The sequence below is a fragment of the Physeter macrocephalus genome, chromosome 19 (assembly GCF_002837175.3).
Source record: "Physeter macrocephalus isolate SW-GA chromosome 19, ASM283717v5, whole genome shotgun sequence".
In the NCBI taxonomy this organism is placed as follows: domain Eukaryota; kingdom Metazoa; phylum Chordata; class Mammalia; order Artiodactyla; family Physeteridae; genus Physeter; species Physeter macrocephalus.
In genome coordinates, this window is record NC_041232.1 from 69,800,647 (window position 1) to 69,824,236 (window position 23,590).

Here is a 23,590-nt window from a genome sequence, read left to right on the forward strand (position 1 = left end):
TCAACAAACTTTTATGGAGAATCAACTCTCTACTAGTCTCCATGGTAGATACTACACTTGCAAAGATTAATCAGATATAGTATCTGCCTCAGGAGTTGACAGTATAGTGAGGAAGGATGTAGTTAATTATTATATCATGTGATAAATGCTATGTTTTGTGATAAATAGTATGCTTTCAGAGGATGGAGGGATGAGATTAAGTATATATGGAGAATGCATAAATATTTCATAGGAGAAATAATATCAGACTTGGGCCTTAAAGACTAAGTAAGAGCTCACCAAATGGAGAAGGGTCAGAAATGCACCATAGTGGAGAATAAGCATGAACAAAGGGATGATGTTGTGAAGAAGTGAGGCATCTTTGGGAAATGACTGCAGCAAAGGGAGCCTGGGAGGGAGGCAGGATATGAGGCTGGAAAGAAGTGTGACGCAGACCACGAATGCCTTTAAATCTCTTTGGAGTTGGGACTTTATCTTATAGACACTGAGGAGTTAGAAAGAGTTAGAAGACAGAGAGAAATCAGAACAGATTCCTGTGCATGGAAATGATAACTCAATCAGAGGTCCCCCTGCTTCAGAGAGAATTAGGATTTTTGTAGTAAGAAAGCGACATGAAAGAGTCCATTTCAGCTTTCAACTTCTAAAATATTAGTGAAAGTCACTGCTTTTAATTTTCAAGAACCAAGATTTTGAGAGGAGAAAAAGTTTTTGCATATCAAAAGGCAAAGCCCGGATAGAGCTGGCAGAATATGTGAGAACACAGTAAAGAATTACTAATTACTGCCTAGTCCCTGCATCACTATCCCCACCGCCCACATGCCTTAAGACCACTAACTCACTAGTCCCATACAACATTCTTTCATCAATCTAGAGTCTCTCTGAGATGATGATAAAATAACAAGGACGAGATGATTGGGTCCAATCTAGAAGTGTTAATACACCCATAGGGCAACTCAAAAGTTTATCCATAAACAAACTGAGAAGAGAATAGAAAAGAAGTAGAAGGGGCTTCCCTGGTGGCGCAGTGGTTAGGAATCTGCTGCCAATGCAGGGGACATGGATTTGAGCCCTAGTCCGGGAAGATCCCACATGCCTCAGAGCAGCTAGGCCTGTGCGTCACAACTACTGAGCCCTCGAGCGACAACTACTGAAGCCCGTGGGACTAGAGCCCCTGCTCCACAATAAGAGAAGCCACCGCAATGAGAAGCCCGTGCACCACAGCAAAGAGTAGCCCCTGCTCACCACGCATATCAAAAGGCAAAGCCCGGATAGAGCTGGCAGAATATGTGAGAACACAGTAAAGAATTACTAATTACTGCCTAGTCCCTGCATCACTATCCCCACCGCCCACATGCCTTAAGACCACTAACTCACTAGTCCCATACAACATTCTTTCATCAATCTAGAGTCTCTCTGAGATGATGATAAAATAACAAGGACGAGATGATTGGGTCCAATCTAGAAGTGTTAATACACCCATAGGGCAACTCAAAAGTTTATCCATAAACAAACTGAGAAGAGAATAGAAAAGAAGTAGAAGGGGCTTCCCTGGTGGCGCAGTGGTTAGGAATCTGCTGCCAATGCAGGGGACATGGATTTGAGCCCTAGTCCGGGAAGATCCCACATGCCTCAGAGCAGCTAGGCCTGTGCGTCACAACTACTGAGCCCTCGAGCGACAACTACTGAAGCCCGTGGGACTAGAGCCCCTGCTCCACAATAAGAGAAGCCACCGCAATGAGAAGCCCGTGCACCACAGCAAAGAGTAGCCCCTGCTCACCACAACTAGAGAAAGCCTATGCGCAGCAATGAAGATCCAACGCAGCCAAAAATAAATAAACTAAATAAATTTATTTTTAAAAAAAAAAAAGGAGTAAAAGAAAGAACACTGTGTTGCCCAGATAGGCATTCTACAAAATTTGTGGGCGGTGAGGAGACCAATGGGGTTCCCGGAACCTAAAGGACCACTTGGAGAAGTGGGACTCAACCTGGAGAGAGAACCCAGCCTCTGAGTGAGCACCTCCAGTGGCCAGAGCCAGGTAACTTGGAGGGAGCTAATCCTGCCTCCTCTGATTGTCTCCAGTTGAGTGAGCATCACCACTGTTGCTTCCCCAGGGGGGCTGCTCGAGCTGTCCCTCAAGGACATCTCGTGCATAACTGCCTGCACTTGGACAGCAGTGGAACATGCCGAGGCCTCCAGACGGCCCCATTCAGCCAAATTCCAGTATGTGGAACAGCCCCCCTCTTCAAAAGTCTAGGACACTTGTAAGCCTCAAGGAAGTGAGACCTTGACTCCATAGAGGAGAGTACCTTCACACCTCAACTTAGAGGAGAGGGCAGGGAGTTGGAGACTGAATGAGACCAGCTTGAGATTTCATCTCAGGTGCAACACTGGAGAAACCCACTTCTGCATAAAAGCACATGAATGGATTTCAAGATATATCCACCCATATCCCTGTCCTCAGTACATTTTTGTAACCCCACAAAGAATTTTATTTGTCTCTACCATAAGAGAGCTGGACTTCTGACCTCAAATAATTCCCCCAGAAGGCACCAGTGGATACTGCCACTTCTCAGTTGTCCATGGAAAATGCAACTGTGTCTTGGGGAGAGCATTATGTCATTCAGGTAGTCACATACCTTTAAGCAATTGATCAAAACACATGGGACATGTAAAGGCAGTTCTTTCCACTCATCAGTTATGAATATTTGAAAATACTTATTCCTCATGTCCAGTTCTGAAGGCCACCAACACCCTAACAAAGATTCAAGGCATGAGTACAAAGTCCTAATCTATTTTAATGGATGAATCAGGCCACAAATATACATGTTCATACTTTACCAGATTTCTTTATTCCCACCAAGATGAAGGAATGCATTGAAGGCCAATAGTAGTAATTTTCAATTGAATAAAATGGTTGCCCAGTTCTGTTGCCAGCAGATAGGCATCGAATACCCAGATTTTCTTCCTAGTTGTTTTCCATGTACAAATGCCTGAAAAAAAGAGAGAGGAAAAACAAAGACAAAGCCATGTCCTCTGCTCTGCTCTCTAGGGCTGTAGAATCCTACAGTATCCCCCAAATTAAAATCTAAGGGTGTTGATTTTATGAACTCCCTGATACTAAGGCATAGGAGAGACTTAGGAGGAAACACCAACCAAAGAGGAAAACTTTTTTACTTCCATGAATGGGGCATGGATTGTGTTTAAGAGAGCAATTTAGGAGAGAACTAATTAACTCTTGACCTTTCTGGAGGATGGCTAAGAAGAATAAAGTGTATAAACTAAAAAAAAAAAAAAAAAAAAAAGGAATGCTCATGCAGTAAAGAATTACTAATCACTGCATAATCCCTAAATCTGTATCTCCATGTGGTCTAAACCCGACAACTTTTAGTTCTATATACACACCATTATTTTATTAATCTTGAGCCTGAGATGATGATAAATAACAAAAAAACAAAAACAAACGAAGAAAAAAGAGAAGAGATGGCTGAGTTAAATCTACCACATTGGAGTCCAGAGGAAGAAGGTAAGGTTCTTCTAGGATCCTAGGGAAAATAAAATTTCTTGGGGGCAGCAAAAATGAACTTGGGAGAAAAATTCAAATGAACTATTGAATAATCTCACACCATGAATGGAGTTCGTCACAGATCCAGTGGGGAGAAAACCTCAAATTGTCTCTGCTTGTCCCCACTGCAGTAGAGGAATAAGAGATTTTCCATCCACAGCAGCTGCATCTCCTCCAGATGTCCCACTTTTGAAGTTTTGCTTTGTAGGGTTTGCAGATGTCCTGATCATTAACAAGAGGTTTTTCTGTATGGGAATGTAGCAGGGCTGAGTCTCTGATATGGGGTCATGACTGCTGCAAGACCAACAAGGGAAGGGCAGACAGGTGTTGATTGGATTAGAAAGCATATAGATATTTCAAGGAAGTTCTTCCTACAGGTGCTTGAGAAAAATGAGTCATGCACAGAGAAATCAGGGGGCAGATTGGAGGTAGGAGAGGCTAGATGCAGGGCAATGCAAGAAAGAGGACCTTGAACTGGCAATGGCTGTGGGAATGGAGGTGAAGAAGAGGAAGATTAGGATGACTTTCAGGCTTTAGCCTGGGTGACAATAGATTGCAACGTCATGTTCCAAAATAAGAAACAACTGGGTAAGGAAGAAGATAATTTGCAATTCTGGCGACAAAGCCAGATTGCATTGGGAAGAAGAATGAATGTAATTTAAGGTAATGGAGATTTGAATTACCGGTTCAAAAGTCAGGACATGAGGGGAAGGTGAGAGGTGTAACGTACAACCTACGGCACACTGAGAAATCTACTCTGCTGCTCTTCAACTGACTCCATTTCCAGCCCCTCGTGGTGGAGAAGCAGGCTAAGATCCAGGAGATCATTCATTAACCTCACAAATTATAGCCCAACCCTCTCTTCTTATTAATGGAAGCAGGTTACACACACACACACACACACACACACACACACACACACTTCAGACTCAACAGATAACTTTCTACTGCTGCGATTTTTCTTGTTTTACCTCCAGCACCAAAAAAGAAGGGACTGATCAGCATTCTCTGTAGAATTTCCCTCCTTGGAAATCAAAGGTAATTAACATCTACTGAACCCTTCCTGGACACATGATACAACACCAAATTCCTAAAGGAAAATGAGGATGGATGGGTAGGCGTGGTACTAAAAACACATCAGAGAAAGAGCAAGCCAGTTTCACAGGTTAGAGCCAAGTTAAGCACTTTTTCTTCCCATGGCTGTGAGACTCTGCCCCATCAATAAACAAACATACTCATAATAGAAAGTATTTGCATGCATAAATGCATGGTATTTAACTTCTTAAAATCAATGCATAAGCTCAATTACTGAGCCATCTCTAATCACCTCCTTACAAGTAATAAAAAAAAAAAAACTGTGAGTATAACATTTTAAAAATTGTTCACACTAACATCTACAAGTCCCATCAGTCCCTCACACACCATAGCACATGGAGATCAGCAGGTTCACCCTAAACTACAACACACATAAACCCTGATCCCATGTTCATTGGCTTCTCTTTGCTTCTGACACTGGTTCTCAATGCAGGCTACCATTAGCATGATGGGGTGCTTAAAAAAATACAGATGCCTGGGTTGCCCACCCACAGACTTTATATCTATGGAAGTTGGACCCAACTAATGATATCTTTGTTAATCTCCCAAGAGGATTCTAATGTGCAAACCCATGGGATACCCTGTATCTCTAGGAGTATCAGTCAAACCTGACTCCCATCGACTTTTCCAAATCTACCTTCAACTACTTCCTACAAACACTAGTCACTGAGGAAATGGCCTGAGGGTTCCTGCTTCCCCTATTGCTCATATATCTACCTGGGGCATCCCCCCATTTCCCCTCCTTTCCACAGACTTCTTCAAGTTCCAGTTCAAGCCAAGCAGAAAGTAAATTTATTTCTAAGCCATATATCCTGGTGCCAGGCTATTTCAGCATCTCAGTTTACTGGCAAATAAAGTTGTCACCAGAGTCATTGTTCAAAGAGATCATTGTGACAGGGAAAGACCCACAGCTATTCAGTCCCTCCCTGTCTAGGTTTGGGTGTGGGGTGATATTCACTATGCACATTGCATACAATTCAAAGACATCCAGTGTATGTTTATTCCCCCAAATTTAAGTTTCTCTCTCATAGCTTTCAGTTTTAAACTGACTTATCTATCTTGCACTCAAACTCATCCCCCTTGAAAACATGTTTAAGGCTCTTCAAACTGAATACTTCCCCATAGGGCAGCAGGAATCAGTGTACAACCAATAGGAGGTGTCCATCACTGGCCTTTGGACCAGATGAAGTGTCAGTGGAGGAGCTGGGATAGAGAAATTAGGGAAAGCCTCATGATGGTCTCACCAAATATTTAGATCTGAGAAGACTTTTTAAAAATTTTTGACTTAAACAATGAGAACAACAGAACGGTACTCTGATCTGCTCTCTTATCTGAAGAATACACCCCATAGGCACAATTACCCAGTTTCCAGTGAAACCTCCCTCCTAAAGCGTTAGGACCCAAACAGTCTGCTCTCTGCATGGAGACCGCTCTAGGGCAGAATATCTTCCACTGCCTCCTACCAGATGTCCACCTGCATACAACGAGTGGCATCTGAGCCTGGTTTCTGTCCTATATTTCGAGACTCTGGATAAACAAGGATTGTATGGCTGAGAAAGAAACTCAGCTCCTAAGGCAGTCGTGTCCACCTCGCCGGCGCTCCGAATCTCTGTAATTAGCCCCGAGGAGGCGGAGCCGGAATTCTCGGCAGGAGGACCCCTGAGTGGGAAGTGAGTGTGGGGCTTACAAACATGGGGACGCGAAGGGTTCCCTGCCTGCCTCTGTCTCCGGTCCAAATACCAGGCTTGTAAAAGTCAAAACTGTCTCCGTGACAGGCACTGGAGACAGAAATAGTAGAAGGGAGTTTCCGATGTAAATCCCTCCCTGGAGATTTTTTTTCCTGTCACTGAAATGGCCAAGTATCTGAATACCAGTAGACTGAGTTTGTCTTTATTTCACAGCAGGAAATAACCATTTTTGTAAGTTCCCTTTCTGTAAGATATGGATAGATAGATAGATTATTCTTCATGCCATCATTACTCCTGAGGACTTCAGTGATACACGGTGACAGCACACGTTCTCAGAGAGCAGACTTGATTTGGGTCTCCCAGTGACTTAAGGAACTTGCTTTGGGGAAGGTGAGGAGAAAACGAGGAGAGGCGTACAAGTATCAAGAACTATAATCTGAAAGCTGGAAAGGCCAATTAAAATGCCCTGCATGAAATTTGAAAGGCAACCATTGCAAAGGAATAAAACTTTATTAAGTATCAGACCTTCTTCTTTTGCATGCTCTCTCTCTCCCTCTCTCTCTGTCTCTGTCTCTCTCATATTCACGAGCACACACGTGTCCATGAATGGGCGCGTGCGTGCACACACACGCGCAATGGAATGGCTTTTATTCACTCTCATTTTCCAGATGATGAAATTAAAGCCAGACACGCAATGTCAAGGTCATAGCTAATTTGTCCAGTTTGTCAAGTTTCCAACCTACCCATGTGCACATCTGTGTTATCCCTACTTGCCGCATTGCTTATACTTCCTTGGTGAGTCTGTTTTCTTTCCCCTGCATCAAACAGTTCACTGGCTCCCATGCCTAAACCAGGAAAAAGTAGAGTGCAGAGGTTAAGAGAGAAGTCTCTAGGGTCAGAGTGCTGAGTTCAATGCCCAGTTCCTCCACTGTCAAGCTGTGCAATCTTGGGCAAATCCCTTAATCTCTCCATCCTTCAGTTTCCTTACCTATAAAATGGGAGTGAAGGGGACACCATCTGCTTCAGAAGCCATTTAAAAGATTAAAGAAGACAATATAGGTAAAACATTGAGAACAGTAGCTCGCATTGTAGGCAAGACATCAGCTTTTACTGGGTTAAGCCATGGTGATTTTGGAGTTGTCTGTTTCTGTAGCCATTGCCTAGACTGTCATAACCAATATATTGATAGTTCAATAAATGTCAATTGAATTAATTTTGATTGAGTCATTATGTATTAAAATTTTGTGGCAAGAACTGTTCCTGAAGGGGACTGTGTTTTTGGCTTCTATTGTATCCCTAAAGTCAACCAACTGTCCTGCAAAGAATAATTTTCAGTTGTGTTCTAAAGATCAGATTTCTTCTGTTGAATAACATTATCTTTCAATATATTCATTATTTGATCATCAATGTATCAGCACACCACAGAGCACATAATCAGCTCAAGAAATAATTTTTTCTCTTATTTCACTCAAGGATTTTAGCAGCTGATGCTAATTGATCCCATTAAAAAAAAATAGCCTGTAGTACTCACAGATCTTCTATTTTAAATCTTCTAAAAGATATTATGCCTCTAGATGAAAGACCATAGAGATATATGAAACTAAATAAATAATAAATTCCTAAGAAGTCCATTTTCAATAAATGATGAGAATCCAGAAAGTGAGAAAATCTGTCTTGGGTATTCCCATCTGAACTGACAGCCTCATTTTAATTTCCATGAATGTTCCTTACTTACAAATTCTAACATTCTCATCTAGAAGAGAGACTTGCCAGCCTTGACCCTGGGTTTCTATTGTTTCCCGGTTGAATTCAGGGAGTTGAAAGCATAACACTTCCTGTAGCAAGCAGTTGGCTTCTGTAGGTTTATTTCCCTCAGTTCCTTGAAGCGGGGGAAGCCCAAATAAGAAATTTATCGGATGCTAGTCAGAACGAAAAGAGGGACCCTTTGCTGTGTCTGCAAAAGGAGATGTGACACAGGTCTACCGCTGTGGCTCATGACAAACCATAGTAATACTCTGCAAAGATATAAAACAGTGAACTTTATAAAAATGACCATCAGTTACCCACCCATCCATAGCACATAAATACATAATTAACTTTCTAAACATGGATATTTTGGGCATTTAAAAATGTATACTAATTACTTGATATTCTGCTCATTCCAGGCCATTTATATAAATACTGAGTTGAGAAACTTCTTAAAATGCACAGAATTAACTTGGTCATCTTCAAGAGTAATTGACTAAATACATAATTAGAGTCTTCTTAAACCAGGTATTGTAGAGTCAGTAATCTTTAATGAATTTTGCATCATTTTAACCTAAGGTGTCAAGGCTTAAATAGAATTTAAGTAGAAGGGATGATAGAAATGTTTTAAATCATTGTGCAATTGAAGCCCCACCCATGAAAGCATTGATTCAGATGAGGAACATCAATGGGGAGCCAAAACCATTGGAAAAAATGTTGTGAGGAGAAAACGCTAGTCCCAAGGTGTCAAGTGCCATCCCATTGATTACTTGCTAATTGCAAAGAATAAAAGAGGAATCTTGACAATGGAAAGTTCTGGACATCTTATATTAGCATCATTATTGGTGGGTCCTGCTCAGTGATGTTCTGAGATATAATATGCAGTAGCCAGCAATACCTATGAGGTCTTCTTGTTAACAATGTTTAACCTTGTGCTAATCAAGCCTTTAGACTTAACCTGCAGTTTTCAGGAAGTAGAACAACATAAATCACTCCAACTGGAAACAATCAGGCTAATCCAGGATGGAGGATAATCCCTTATGCAGGAGAAGGAGGGGAGGGAGAAGAAAAAACAGAAGGATCCGTGGATGATAAAAGTGCCCCAGGCTATGAGAATAATTCTTTTAGATATGTTCCATAGAAGCCAGTGGGATAATTGCAAAATCTCTCAAAGTAACTATTTTAAAAAGGATAAGGTCCATTTGAACACCCAAATCTCGATATATAAAAGAAAATTAGTCTTTTATATGTATGTATGTATCACTCATACATACAGCACACAAAATATTAAAAATGGTAAATACGAGTCAAATAGTCCATCCCATATGACACAACAATGAGAATTCACCAGAAAACCTAGATCAGCCATTTTCAAAATGTATTGTGCATTGGCCACACTTGTGGTATTTGCTAAAAGTGCTGATTCTTGAAGCTTACTGAGTCAGAAACTCTGTAAATATCCTGATGCTGTGTAGCTGAATGAAACACAGATGAAATTTCTGGAAGCCCATATTACCTGGGCTCTGGTCCTGGCTCCATCTTACAAAATCTGGTGATCTTCGGAATGCCATCTAACTTCTCTGGCCTCTGGATCTCCTGTAAAGGATGGAAGCTGATTTCTAGATACAAGTTTTTCTTTTTATTTTTTTGACCACAACTTGCAGCATGCGGGATCTTCCCCAACCGGGGATCAAACCTGTGCCCCCTGCACTGGAAGCGCGGAGTCTTAACCGCTGGACCGCCAGGGAAGTCCTGGAAGCTGATTTCTAAATACCTTCTTGTTCTAGAGTTCTTTGCCTATGTCAAACTCTGCTGCTTTTGCTCTCTGAGTGGCCCAGCATACTAAACATTATTCTTAGTCCACGTGTATAGACACTGAACCCCAAAGTGTCCTCTGATTGGCTGGACAACCTGAACTCTGACCTCATATTTACTCTCATGACTAAGATAACCATACCATGACTGGCCTGGCCCAACTGGCAGTCTTACACTTGGTTTCCCAAACCTCCAAACTTGATAATGATTCCACAAAGGGAAGGGTCATGGAAAACTGGGATCAGGTACTTCAAGGAAGCCTCTAAGGGTGGGAAGGGGATAGATTAGCCGAGGGGAGGAAGGGAACTCCAGGCTAGGAGAACAGCCTGAGCACAAGCCTGAGGGTAGGAATGGGCAAGGAAGGCTCAGGGTCACACTACCATGATCAGAGTGTTTGTGTCAAAAAGTGGTTGGATTTAAGAGAAGTATTTTAGAATTCAAATCAAACTTTATTTTTGCTTATATTCCAATATCAGAGCCAGAGTTGAAGAGAAGCCTCCAGAAAGAATTTTCCAAATGTGAAACAGTGCTACAATCAGGCACGAGAATAAGGTTCTCTCATCAAACAAGACAGTGTTGGTTAAGCTCACACTTGGCATATGTTGTTTAAAAGGCATCGTATACATCTGCAAAAATAAACATCTGCAAATGAACAAAGGTAACTAAATGGGGAAGAGACTGCTTGTGCTTCCAGAGAACTCACTGTCTCAGAAGTGGGTAGAGAATTCGATGGTGAGGACAGGAGACATTTGGTTGGGAAAGGGTTTCACTGCCAACTCAGCCTCTGCCATGTCATGAGTCACAGAACTGGCAGGCTCCGAGTACACATGCAGTCTTAAGACCCTCTATGCTTGCCAGTTCTCCTGAGTAGGTTGTACCCAACCAATGCCCACTTCTTTGGGGAGGATTCTTCTGAATGAAATTTTTCCTTTGAGGGCAAAAAGACATACACAACTTCCTTTAGAGTAAGTTGATAAAATGTTCCCAAAATTCAAAGGGAAGGAGAGTCTACTTCATCCATGGCTGGGGTTTTCCTTTATCCAAGATATTTAGACTGAAGGGGAGTTTCTTGGCTGCCAAGTCTCCCAGGACAGGCTGCTGGCAGCAAGTTCTCTGAGAAAAGCAGCACATGGCCTCTGGGGAGTGGAGGGAGTCAGCCAAGATTTCCCTGGAGAATCACTGGATGGATGTCCCATTTACTTTAGGCACACAGGCCATTAGGCCCTAACCAAGTCCAACCTTCATTTAGAGTTTTAAAGCCTAGGGTATGTGTGAGCTGTATGCCACAGAAGATGCTGGTCCCATCCATGTAAGAGGAACCGATTCTTCTCCCCAGAGCCAGCCTGGCTAATGTGAGGCATCATAATGGCTAACTTCTCCCAGACCAAGCCTTGAATCAAGTGCTAATACTGGTCAGTTGACCTTATGGGTAGTTTAGAGGGCTCGTCTGCCCCAGTCATATCAAATTGGCTAATTGGTTTATACATAATATTTGCTAACTTAAACTAAAATGCCATGAGTTTGATTAAATTGGATAATCTTTTCTGGTGGCAGCTTTGTATTTCTGGAGGGGGTTCACAAAAAATAAAAAGAGAGTTCTGTTTTTGCCTAGAGCAGAGTGGACTTAAGTTTAAAGTAGGAGTTAGCCTGAGTCAACTCACATACATTCATTGGATGCTCATTCTTAAGGCACCTACCGTTCTAGGATGAAGCAAAAGCAAACAAACACAGAACATCACCAAAAAATGAAGCATGGCCATAGCTCTCTTTTAAAAATCATTGATAAACGAGTATTGATGAGTACTGATTCTGATCAATATCATATTTCAAGACGTTGAGTGAATGGGGAGAGTGTGTTCTCAAGGATGCTTTAATTTATCAGGGGAAATAGGACTCACACAGAAAACACTGTACTAGGAAATAACACCAAGCATAGTTGGATAGATTGGTTCTAGTGCCTCAGAATAGACAAGGTACCATTTTGGAAAGTGCCTACTGCAGTATGTGAGTTTCATTTCAGGATTTTGAGGTTTGGTGTAGTTGGCTACCTCTTCAAGGAAAGCCTCTCATATCCAATAGACTAAAGAATTTGGATACCTATTGGAGAGGTTGGATGCCATGGAGGGAATCATTCATCCATCCCTCAGGACAGGAACTGTTAATCATCTTAGTTGAGCATTTTGAGCTCAGTGCAATACTGAGTTGTTCCAATCTAGGCTGTCAGACCCTTCATTTTGGAAAGCTTCAGATGTACTGCTCTTTGCTTGATAAATGTGAATGCATTTCACATTTTAAGTTTTTGTTTTCCTTCTTGCTCTTCTACTTTTAAAAACATCTTTAGGGCTTCCCTGGTGACGCAGTGGTTGAGAGTCCGCCTGCCGATGGAGGGGACGCGGGTTCGTGCCCCGGTCCGGGAAGATCCCACATGCCGCGGAGCGGCTGGGCCCGTGAGCCATGGCCGCTGAGCCTGCGCGTCCGGAGCCTGTGCTCCGCAACGGGAGAGGCCACAACAGTGAAAGGCCTGCGTACCGCAAACAAACAAACAAACAAACATCTTTATACTGAAGGCAAAGAGATCACATAACAGAAACAGGAAGTAAAGCAGGAAGTAAAGTAGGCCTTGCATGTGCCTGGCTCTATTACTTGGTCATATTGCTCTCTCTGCCTCCATTGCCCAAAGGCTTGTATCTGGATGTCCAAATCCTCTTCATCATTCAAAACCTCCATCAGATACCACATCTAGGGAGTCCTTTCAAATCCCCATCTCAAGCAAGTACATTCTTTCCCTAGAACATTCACTGATTCTCTCACAGCATTTAGCACTTCTGCCTATATATAAACTTCTATGTATATTGACTTCTATAATACATAAACCACACATCTTGTAAACATCATAACATCCCCTGCTGCATCTAAAATCTATTACAGTGTCTGAAAGCACTCCACATTCAGTAAATGCTTATTGGAAATATTTACTGGATGAATAAATGAATTAATTAATCAATGCTGGGAGATGCTCCAAGAATCTAATATGTATATCCAATCAGGACACAAAAATGGGGACAAAATCTTGTGTACAATTTAAGCAGACATACATCCTAGATAAAATGGTCAGCACTTCAAGTCATTGCTCAGTTCATTTGCCTTAATCTATTGCTTTGCTAGGCATAGAGATTTGGCTAAAATCAAACACAGACTCAGTATACAAGGAGAGGGACCCTAGACCATCCATCTCAAGGCTCTGCTTCTTTAATAAGAACTTCTTCCTTTCTTTCCCTTGGAATTGGTGGGAAAATTGGGAAACGGCCTTATTAAAATGTAAAAACTTACTGGGAATTAACTGTGGACAAAGTTCTCTCCTACGATTTCAAACCCAGTTCTATTGATAAATTTTTAAATGAGAAAATAAGAAAAGTGAACTATCAATAAAACAGCAATATCCCACCCAACTATTAAAATAAATCAAAGTAGATATTAATAAAATGGGAGAGGGAAGACATACAGGAATGTAATCTACAAGTAGATTAAAATGAATATTTGTAAAATGGTATGAGTATTAACTGGAATGCCTTTTCCCTAATGACCAAATTTCAGGAGATATAACAGCTACCATTCCTTGAGTACCTACTATATGCCAGGCAAGTGGAAAGTACTTTTTATATATTATCTCACTTATTCATCACAACACTTCAAAGTCAATATTATTGTTCCTATTTTACAGGGGAGGAAACAAAGGCTCACAAAGGTTTAGAAACTTTCCCCGCTAACATAGCGAGAATGTGCCATAGACATTGTCAATTATCACCTTCTGCCATAAAAGCAAATCATGGGATTCTCCATTTCTTCAATATTCACAGGCTTAGACACACACATGTCTCATCTAAGTCTCACCCCACCTCTCTTTTCAATCAGGCCCAACCAGCTTCAAAGAACTGACTTGTGAGGCTGTAGCTGAGAAGTGGAAAAAGGCCCAAGAGCTGCTGTCATCAGTACATGAAGTGAATAATAGCTCACATCAAGGCAACCCGTTGTTGACTATAGCATTCATTAATACTCCTGGTTCCAATGAGCACTCCTACTATGCCAAAGCTGCTTTTATACTGCATGAAAAGAAAAATGCAATCAAGGCCTGCATTCACCCTCTATAGATTAAGGTCCTCCTGCTATTCAAGAATGCTTTGAAAAAATATGACCAAGTCTTTTTCCTTTCACCTTTCTACCTCCTCCAAATTGCCCTTCTCTATGTCCCATTCCACAGGAAAGAGCCTGCAACATTTGGCCCTGGGTGACCCTGGGAACAAGGAGGCTTGGTTTGTCTAGAAGAAATTCAGCTGACTTTGTAGCCTAAAAAGAGATGAATCCAGGGCTTCCCTGGGGGCGCAGTGGTTGAGAGTCCGCCTGCCGATGCAGGGGACGCGGGTTCGTGCCCTGGTCCGGGAAGATCCCACATGCCGCGGAGCGGCTGGGCCCGTGAGCCATGGCCGCTGAGCCTGCGCGTCCGGAGCCTGTGCTCCGCAACGGGAATCTGGAAAAGCTTCAGCTAAGCATTCAAAGTTCCCTCTCTTTTATCAGCCATAACTGAGTTTTGATCTCTCACCCACTGCTCCAGCTGCCTTGAAAAGAGCCTGTAAATCCATCCCAGATCTGGCTGTTGGGTGAAAGTCCTGATTAAGCACACAAAAGACCAGTGGGAGCAGCAGCCTCTCACACCCAAGAGCTCCATACTGCCTGCTGGCGAGGGAAGGAGGATTCTTCATGCACAGTGACCATCACTTCAGCTTCTGTGTGCTCTGCTCTCCACTCAATGTGCCTGCAAAGGACACTGGGGCAGTTAGGACGGATGTGAGCCTGGTCACCATGGTGCTTAAATCCTTGCGTTTTGAACCACACTGCTCTGCAATAATCTGTTTTGCTCATCCATACATCAAGAGCATGTTTTCTTATTTTCCTAGGCATATGGTCATGGCAGCTTTTTCTGTGGCCCAAATAATGTTCTAAATGTGATATCACAATAGCAAAGTCCACAAAGCAAGAGGCAGTTCATCTCTGGGTGCTCAAATTTTCATCTCAATGTAAGAGGCAGGATTTCCAGGACTTCGGAGGTCAAGGATTAATAGAATGAATCACCTTATTTCCCCTAAGGTTTGATCCTGGGTGTGGTTTGTGCCCACTAAGCTGATATAATGATGAACAATCCCTTTTATTAACAGAGCTAAAAATGGAACCCGTGGTAAGACCTTACGTAACCTGAAATGACACACGACATCTAAAGGCTGCTTCTCCCATGAACTCTCGGAGCCAAAGTTAAGTTGGCAGCTAATGAAAACTGTAAATTTGGGAGCACTTATCCTACTATCTGCAATGCACATTTTTTTAACATCTTTATTGGAGTATAATTGCTTTAAAACGTTGTGTTAGTTTCTGCTGTATGGCAAAATGATTCAGTTACATGTATACATATATCCCCATATCTCTTCCCTCTTGCGTCTCCCTCCCACCCCTCTAGGTGGTCACAAAGCACCGAGCTGATCTCCCTGTGCTATGCGGCTGCTTCCCACTAGCTATCTATTTTACATTGCGTAGTGTATATATGTCCATGCCACTCTCTCACTTCGTTCCAGCTTACCTGAACATTTCTCTAAGTTAGATCCTTAAGCTTTTAAGAGCATAAGAAAAACACAAACACACAAGTTAAAGCCAGGTTATATTAGATAAACATTTTTAACATGGTCTTTCCAACTTAGTCTTTGGTGCCAAGCGTTAAGTGATACTATTATTAGAAATAATTATATTATTATTAGAAATAATAATAGCAGTTAATTTGTCAGATGTCTATCATTCTGAAGGCCCACATTTTATATAGTAAATAACATTACTTATAGAAAAATCTTAAACAAATATTATGTTGCAAGGTAGAATATTGTTTTCAGTTTGCTCAAACTGGAAAGTTACAAAAAGCAAGGTGAGGAGAAATTATTTGTGTATCATAAAAAGTTGTAGGTTTGTATATAAGTCTGGGGAAAAAATATACATATATACACATTAATCCCATTTCAGTTACACCTTTGCTCATTTAGAACCTAAGATGTGTTTAGGTTTTGAAATCACTGGATGTGTTGTTTCATTTGTCAATCTTTCCATGACATTTTAGGAAAGAGATTTTTAAAGCCTAGGACTAGTCAAACAGTTTCTTTTGAATTACTTAGTTCTCGGGTATCATGTAGTTGCTTGATTGACTCTGACAGATGATTTTCGAAAGAACTATTGGCTAAATTAAAACTGCAAATTTTTCAGACAAATTGGCATGTCTAGGCCAAAGGTGTACCTCTGGTCTGGAGTCACATTTCTCTTGTTCAGCACAGTGGTTTTAAAATATTTTTTTAAGTTTATTTGTTGCTAACTTTTAAAAATCAAGTGGGTTTGATTTTTTTAAATTTCTTGATTTCTTTGAAAAAGAATTCATCATCTGACAATCCTGGACCTCCATTTCTGCAACAGGCAGGAGCTGGAACCTCGACCTTCAATTTATCGTCACCCTGCCCAGTCTGTCCACTAACATATCTCCCGCCTGAGCCCCATAGGCACTTCAGTTTGCAGGTCGTGGTGTAGACACAGCTTGAATGTCTTCCCAGATTCAGGGGTCCTGCCATGAGAGGCTCCACCACACCCAGGAGGCAGGCATCTTCCCTGTGTAAAGACATCCAGCCCCTGTCCAGATTCCTGTTCTCTCTCTCTCATTATTAGACTTGGACCTAGACCTGGTCAAGACCTTCACAGTACAAGTCACATGACTTCATAAAATATGGGAAAACCTTTGGGATGAGAAAATTTATTTACTCCACAATTATTTATGGAATGTTCGCTTTACACCCGGGCACTGATCAAGGTCCTGGAGACACAGCAGTGCACCAAACAAACCACAACTTTGCCCTGTAAGGCTCACATTCTAGCATCATTCATGCTCTACTATGGTGAGTTTGCCATCCCCTACTGCCCTCAGGGTGGTAGAAAGTAGGACCTCTAGGTCCTCTCCTCTTTTAGATCAGTACAATATCATCAAATCATTGAAATTTAAAATTGTATCTGCAAGAGGAAAATAGATTCCATCTCCTTTGTTGGCTCTAAATAATTGACAGGAGTTTCCTGAAGCCAGTGTTTAGAATAATTCCCAGTCCCTTTCTGGCTGCACTGGGAGAGCATGCCATGGTGGCACTGGTGTGGAAGGGCATATGGAAGCTGGTTGGCTGTAACTTTGTTGACCCTCAGTCCCAACTTCCTCGTTTACAGAGGAGAACAGTGAAGTTCATCAGGGTTAAGTGACTTCCTCAAGGTCACACAGCTTAGAAGCAAATGGGAATAAACCCGGATTCCCCACCTAGCCCCAGTTTTCCTCGAGACTACCTGTGTGTCTCTGGTCACTGAACCCAGTCCAAAGAATGATTTCACCAGTCCCCCCAGCTCTGCTGGTGACCCATAGAGGGCTGCAGCCTGAGTGTTGGAGTTCTGAACCACCTCGTGCCTTAGCTGTTTGAAATTATTTCTTGGACTTTCTCTTTTGAAATGAAAATTAGTTAATTCTTTAAACCATGTCAAGCCTATAGTTAACAACAATAAAATTTAAATTTAAAAAAATCAATAGCAGAATGACCACAACTGAAAAGCAAATCATTGACTCATATCTTTTGCAATAGATATGGAGGATTATTATGAGTCAAGCATTGATCTTAGTAAATAAAAAGCAGAAAAGGTCACTAATCTCTTCTAATGGAAAGATAAAATAACAAGACAAACACCAAAGTGAAAAATAAAATGTTAGCTAGTGACATAAATGAATGGCAAGCTCTAAAGAGGTTTCATTTAAACTGAGACCTGAATAACAAGAATATCTGGGCAGGAAACATTCTGGACAGAGGGACTATCTGGTTCCAAGTCAAAGGGTGAAGATAAGTGTGGGGTGGCAAGAAGTAGAAAGGTCTATAGACTTAGCACAGGATGAGTGAGGCAGAGCGTTCTTCACGATGGTGTCTCTGAGCTTGGCAGGGGTATACCTTATGGTGCTCTTACAAGAGAATTCCTTATAGAATTTGAATTTTATCCAAAGAATGATAGGAAGTCCAGAGCAGGTTCTAAACAGGGGAGTGACATGAAAGAATGTGTAGCTTATAAAGCTCACTCTGGCTGCTAGATTGAGAAGGATTGAGGGAAGATGGGGAACGTAAATTGGGAGACCAGTTAAGAGTCCAGTGCTGTGCTATACAGGAGACATGATAGTGGCTCACTCCCTGTGCCAGAGACTGCAGTTTAATTGTTCTGGAACAAGACCTAAGAAAATTGAAGAGTCTCCCCAGGGAACTCTAGTGTCCACCCACGTTTGAGAATCACTGGTACAATGTAATAGCAGTGAAAATGAAGAGAAAGAGATAGATTTGGGTTATGTTTTCAGGGTCGATTCAAGAGGACTTGATGATGTGTTAGATGTAGGGAGGAAGGGAAAGAGAGGATACCAGAAGAACTTCTAGGCTTTGGACCTGAGAAACTCAATTCATGGTTCCATTTTGTGAAATGCTAAAGTCTAAAAGACTAACAAGCTTGGGCAGGGTGGTAAGCAAGAGTTCTTTTTAAAATATGTTCAAATTGAGATTTCCAAGTGAAGATGTCACACAGTCAGTTGGATGCTCAACTCTGGAGACCAGAAAAGAGGTCAGAAATGGATATGTATGTGTGTGTGCATGTGAGTGTGTGTGTGTGTGTGCAGGCATGTGTGTGCAGGTCATTTATACAAAGATGATATTTAGACCTTCAGTCATAAGAGGGCCAATGATGCTAGGGCCACTCATGCTAATCCCATGGCCTGTACTACCTCACTTGAGTTCCCTGATACCTTTGTTAAATAGAGCCATTATTAAATTCTTTGCAGATTAAAAAAAAAAAGAAAGGCGTGAGCTCCTGAATCAGGATTTCTTCTTCCCTTTGTGTAGCAGAGTGATTAGCGAATAGGGTCCATTAGTATTTCTTGTTTAGTGTTTCTAATAAAGGTAGAAAAGTAAAAACAAACAAACAAAAAACAAAGATGGTGTTTAAAGCTTTGGGGACTGGATGAGATTACTTGGAAGGAGAGTGTGTTGAGAAAAGAGGAGAAGCCAAGAATGAATCCTGGTAAACTTCAGAATTTAGAGTCCTGAAGAAGGGGGAGCAGGAGAGGTGGTAGGAAAATCAACAGGTACAGTGTCTCCAATAGAATAAAAATTATTTCAGGAAGGAAGAAGTGGTTACTGTGTCAAATGTGGCTGAGACATCAAGTAAGATGGAGACAAAGAAATGGACACTGAATTGTCATTAATATTAAAATCACTGGGGATATTGACAAGGGCAGTTTGTGGAGAGCAGGAAGGAAGCTAATGGGAGAGAAAGAAGAGTTTGCTGAGATAATGACCGTAAGATTTGTTGGGAAGGAAAACAGAGACATGCCCTCGTAGCACTGGAACAGGAACTCACTTCATCCATCTCTTAAAGCAGGAAAGAAAGCCCAGAGAATAAGCACAGGTATGGATTCTGGTAGGTGGGTAGATAACTTACCTGCTGCCTGATACAGTTTTCTGAGTAAAGTAAGTGGTGAAGTTACAAGTTGACGGAGAAGCAGAGTAGGAGGTAAGATAGTCTGCCGAGAGGGGGAAAGTATGAAGTAGTTGTTTTGGAGACTGGTACAGCAAAAGCACTGCAGAGGCATCATAGGAATGCTGACTGAGTGCCCAGCAGAGGCTAATTGTGGTTAGGAATTTTAAATTAGAACTGTCAGCATAGGTGTGGGGTTTTTTTCTCTAACAATATTCAGTTGTTTGCATTGAGGGGCAGTGTGTGTTGGTAACTGAGTTTAATGAGCATTTGAGTTTGCCAACTAAATACAACAAAGTGAGAAACAGGGCAAGGAGAAGTGTTGGCAAGGGATCCCGACGGACCAGAGTAAATAAGGAGGAAAGTGAGAACACCGCTGGGACATGGAGTGGTGACGGACAAGGGCAAAGTAACAGGGTCAAGGATTGAATATCTTGATTAGTAACATGGAAGGCAGAGCCAAGAACTTTTCAAAAATATATCACAGAGTGATAAAGAGAAAGTTGTAAACGGAAAGGGCCCACCGCACGCTGCTCAGAATAAAATGTGACTACCCAATACTTCGAGAAAGGGAGGACACATCTCAGCACATGAGTATAACGAGACATCTTAAAGTGATTCACAATGGAAAAAAAAAAAACAAAACAGCTTCCTTACACAAGGAAAAAGAACAAGAAGCAAAAAGGAAAAAAATAATCAACATTTGATTTCTCACCACTTTCCCGGGATTCAGGAGGACAATGGTTTGAGATTTTCAGAATGATTTTCATCATCAGTGTATTTTTTAAAATGCAACCTGACTAATGCAATCCTAGTGCAACAGTAAAAGCTCATCAAGGGTTCCACTCAACGAGGTGCTGAGAGTTCATGCAGGATTCCCTTCCCAACCCCAAACAGAGAGAAATAAAGTAGTGAAATATTTATTTAAAAACCATAGCAACAAACTAATATCATGTGCCTCCTGATGTCATGTAGTAAGAAGTAGACGACATCACCTATGTGGTACTCTGACAAAAAAAAAAAGAAAGACCAACTAACCTGACTCGAATCATAATAAAACAATCAAAGAAATCCAAATTGAGGACATCCTGCAGACAAACTGTCCTGGCCTCTTCAAAATCTGTCAATGCCACAAGTGTTCCCTGGTTGCCTCTCCCCACCCCATGAAAAAAAGTCTGGAGAGAAAAGACTAACGAGATATGAAAAGAAAGGCAATTCATGACCCATGATGGAATCCTGGCTCTAAAACATATTTATAGTGGGCTATCATTGCGAAACTCTGTATTTGGTATGGATGGCAGATAATAAATTTTCTGAGTGTGATAATTATATTTGAAGTTACGTAGGAGAATATTCTTATGCTTACAAGATACATGACTGAAGTGTTTATGGGTGAAGTTCCAAATAATGATGTTTACAACTAACTCTCAAATGGTTCCAAAAAAAAAAAAAAAAGAGAGGGAGGAAGTAAATCTGCCAACACGTTAACAATTGATGAAACTAGGTGAATCTCAGATGTTAATATTACTACTCTTACCATTTTTCAGTAGATTTAAACTTTCCAAAAAAAAAGTTGGGGAAAATAATAATAAAAGACATAGCAATGCTCAAAAACAAGGTTAATACTCCATATATCGAAAATGGAAGCACATAAACAAAACACAGTAATAAGCAGGGAAGAAACAGAAAACCTACTGGCTTCTGGGTCTAGTAATAGGTAAGGTTGTCCTGGAGATTATTAATGCCTGTGGGGGAGAGAGGAAGGAATCTGCTTACCAAAGAGGCAGAGAACGGAGCTAGGTGAATGGTATGAAACCTCAGGCTATGGAAGAGGTTCCCCTGTAATGAACACATTTTTAAAGTAGCAACACTGCTGTGGACGCGGCCTCTCTATTGCACTGCCGTCCGAGGCGGAGGGCTTATATAAGTGGCTCACAAGGCACGTCAACAGAACGCTAACCATCAGAGACCCTAGTTTAGCGTCTGAACCATCCTGAAGACAGGAGTTTCAGATTCAATCGCTATTAACTGAGCTATTGCTATGTGCCAGGTGACCTGAGAGAAGCTTTCCCACGTTATCCCCTGGCATCCTCACAGCAACTCCTAGTTAGGGTGGAATCCCTACTGCATAGAGAACCAGAAGCTCAAGAGGTCACGTGACTTGCTCGAGGTTATGCAGATAGTTATACAGATAGTAAATGGGAAAATGGGGCATTTTGAAAACCAGGTTTTCATTATTCTCATTATAACTGCAATACATGATCATTCAATTCACATACTGGGGTAAAGAGGAGGGGAAAGGTCAATAAAAGTGGTTGGGGGGAGGAACTGAAACTTGGTGGGACCACGAAAGATGAGTGGAATTTACATGGGAAGGGAGGGGAGGGGAAGCTTTCCGAACGGGGCACAGTTAGAGCGAAACAAGAGATGCGAAGGCACCAGTTGTGTTCAGAGAACTTAGCAGAGCCCGTCCGGCTGCAACGAGGGCTCGTTCTACAAGAAGCAGAAGCAAATAAATGACGCCGGGTGCCAAGCAGCGAATGCAGTAGCGTTTGCATTTAGCGGCAGTGGCACAGCCCTGAGGAAATGAAAGGGCTTCTTCTCGCTGCTGTCAAGGGCATTCTCCCGGATGATGATTAATTGACAGCTCTGCAGCCAAGCCCCAGTTCCTTCTGGAGGCCGTGACTCCCTGTGTGCACCTGCCACCGCAGAGCAAGCAAGCAAATGTATTGTCTTCTTCTTTTTCTTCTGGGTTCTGCAGCTGCTGGACGGCTGTCTTGGTTACCTAGAGTGTAAACCTGAACGTCTTGGGTTTACAGGGTCAAAGCGTCACATTTGGGGCAGATGCGGGGAAGCGGTCCTTCGGAGGCTGATTAGCAAAAGCCCGTTACTCACATGGCAGTGAGTGCTGTCCCCTCCTTCTTGCCTTTTTTCACTTTGCGGCTTTCGGACCGCATTCCTCAAAGCCACCCCATGCTTTGTGACAGCTGGAGTGGTTGCCTGGAATCCTGAGGAGGTGGCAGGGCCTCTCGCATTTGGGAGCACAGAGCCATTACCCTAAAGGGAAAGAAAACTGAACCGCTGGTGCATAAATTCATAATTTGTCCCTCCATGCCAGACGGTTCCAGAAAGAACAGGCCAGTACGGTAAGTCTGCCTTGTTTCAAGATGTTTGTGGCTTTCAGAGAATTGAAGTTTTACATTCCAGTCAAAGAAACACTAAACGTTAAGTTTCTTGGGACTTATTACCAACATTTGTGATGGCTTCAAATTGGGGCTGAAGGACTTACCATGAAGAATTCTAGAAGCCAGAGACTTTGAGGGGTTAAAAATAAGAGCCACCAACCCATGAGCGCTTACCGTATGCCTCCATGTTGCACATAAGTTATCTCAGTTAATTTTATTTAATCCTAACAACGACCCTTTCATTCATTCATTCTTTATTTGTTAAGTGCCTGGTATGTCCCAGACACTCTGTTCTAGCAGATGGAGACACAAAATAAATAGAATGAATAAGTAAGTCATAGAGTGAGGTAGGAAGTGGCAAGAGCTATGGAAATAATTGATTAGGAGAAAGGGGTTCTGGAATCCTGGAGTGTGACGAGGATGGGATCCCCAGATCTCACTGAGAAGGTTCCCTTTAAGAAACACAGGGAGATAAAGAGGGTGACCCATGCCATATAGTGGGGGAAGAATGATACAGGCAAAGGCAACCAATGCTGATTTGGGTCAACACAAGGAGGGAAAATAACAATAATTTATTGGAAGACTATTAGAGAGTTTATTGAATCTAAGATAAGGTGGAAACTGGGTATTATTTATGTGGTCGGCAGAATAATGGCCCCCAAGGGTTGTCCTTGTCCTAATCCCAGGAAGCTGTGAATAGGTTCATTTACATGGCAAGGGGGAATTAAAATTGCAGATGGGATTAAGGTTGCTAATCAGCTGATCTTAAAATAGGATTACCTTGGATTATCCAGGTGGGCCCATGTAATTGTCGAGGGTCATTAGAATTATAAGAGGGAGGCAGAAGAGAGAGATCCAGAGAGATGACAGTGTAAGAAGGCTTTGT

General features: G+C 41.9%; 1 long non-coding RNA gene across 1 annotated transcript; it reads right to left on the reverse strand.

The window, feature by feature from the left end:
- Positions 1-7,119: 7,119 nt before the first annotated feature.
- On the reverse strand, positions 7,120-19,571 carry LOC114484377 (uncharacterized). The gene is made up of 3 exons (XR_003677205.1): positions 19,484-19,571; positions 9,609-9,688; positions 7,120-7,191 (listed from the first exon to the last, which is right to left on the reverse strand). It is a non-coding gene; the product is annotated as an uncharacterized lncRNA (long non-coding RNA).
- Positions 19,572-23,590: the final 4,019 nt, after the last annotated feature.